Consider the following 1,612-nt stretch of genomic DNA (forward strand, 5'->3'; position numbering starts at 1 on the left):
AGAAACACAAACTCGGGTAAGTGGGTTGTTGAGTATGGGATTAAAGAGAACTTTACACTTAAGGCTATGGTTGGGTTAATTTTACCTTAATGATCTTTAATAGTTGCAGGTGCTTGCTAGTTCCGATCATAAGTGCATGTGATCCAAGTAAGGAAAGTATGTTAGCTTATGCCTCTCCCTCGGGCATATGATAATTATCACACATGTCATATTCAATTACCTAGGGACAATCTTTCTCATTGTTCTACAAAAGCTCTCTACTAAAACAATGAACTTTTATTATTCTCGCAAAGCACTTCTAGTTTTATTCTCGCAAACTAGTTTAATTAATTTCTTGTTCTAGGTAAAGGAAACATTGGTGTGCTTAGAGTTGTATTGGTGGTCGATGGAACTTGAGAGAATATTAATTCTACCTTTAGCTCCTCGTTGGGTTTGACACTCTTACTCCTCGAAAAAGGCTACAAATGATCCCCTATAGCATGGGGTGAATATTCTCATGTGTGCTTGTTTACTTTATCTCTAAGTAGATTTTATTTTTGTTCTAAATTGTTTTATATCTTTAGTTATGGATATGGAACACGAAATACCAAAAAATAGTTGTAATTGCTACTCATGGAGATGGGGAACCTACACACGACATGATTTGTTGGCGAATCCACATGGCATAGATTGTTCCTGTACGTGCTTAGTAGTTCTTAGGTTAAATCAAGTTAGATCATTGTACATCAGCCTTTGTCATAGTAACCATCATCTTACCTGGTTCAATAGGAGCTTTCCATTGCATTTGACATGGTGGGACCAAGCATAATATACGAAACCATGAAGGAACTAAGATGTACGTTCAGACTTGGTTAATGATTTTTTTTGCAAGTCAAGAGAGAGGAAGGAACGTGCCTAAGAAGAGTAGGCATGGCATGCATTGGGAAAACTCAGAAAATAGATGTTGCCACCCAATTGTTGAAGGTATCACTAGTCTAGGCTTTCCTTTATGTTCCCATGCCCAATGTTCTTAGGTGCTCATTTTCTTCCTCTTCCTTATTCACCTTTAGTTCCTCATCATTTATTTGTACATAACATTTGCTTAAATAGTTATGCAAGCTAAGCGAAAGAGGAAGGAGCACATAAGAACACTATGCATAGGAGGCACTGCGAAAACCCCATAACAAATCTTGACACCGGAATATATAGGGAACAAGACTATGAGTTTTGCTTCATGTTACAATGCCACTGCTCTTAGATACCCATTTCTTCCTTTTCCTAACTCACTCTGGCGGCCTCATAACCTAATTTGATCACTAAGATAATTGTGTGTGGTAAACTAAGTGGGAGAGGAAGGAGCACCTACAGTAGGAAGGGGGCGTTGGGAACCACTGAGAAAAATCGAGCCCCAGCTCTAGAGGTGTGGATGTATAGCTCAATATTTCCTCCATGTTCCCATTCCTATTGCTCTTAGAGTATATCTTTCTTCCTCTTCGCGACCCACCTTGAAGGCCTATGCATATGCTTCCAAATGCTCTAGGGTAAGAAGCTTGAACTTTTGAGCGATGCGTGTGGCATTTTGAGGTTTATATAGTCCTCTTATGAAGAGCATGAAGCACCACAGTGCATATCG

Source organism: Triticum aestivum, chromosome 3B (genome assembly GCF_018294505.1).
Source record: "Triticum aestivum cultivar Chinese Spring chromosome 3B, IWGSC CS RefSeq v2.1, whole genome shotgun sequence".
Lineage (NCBI taxonomy): Eukaryota > Viridiplantae > Streptophyta > Magnoliopsida > Poales > Poaceae > Triticum > Triticum aestivum.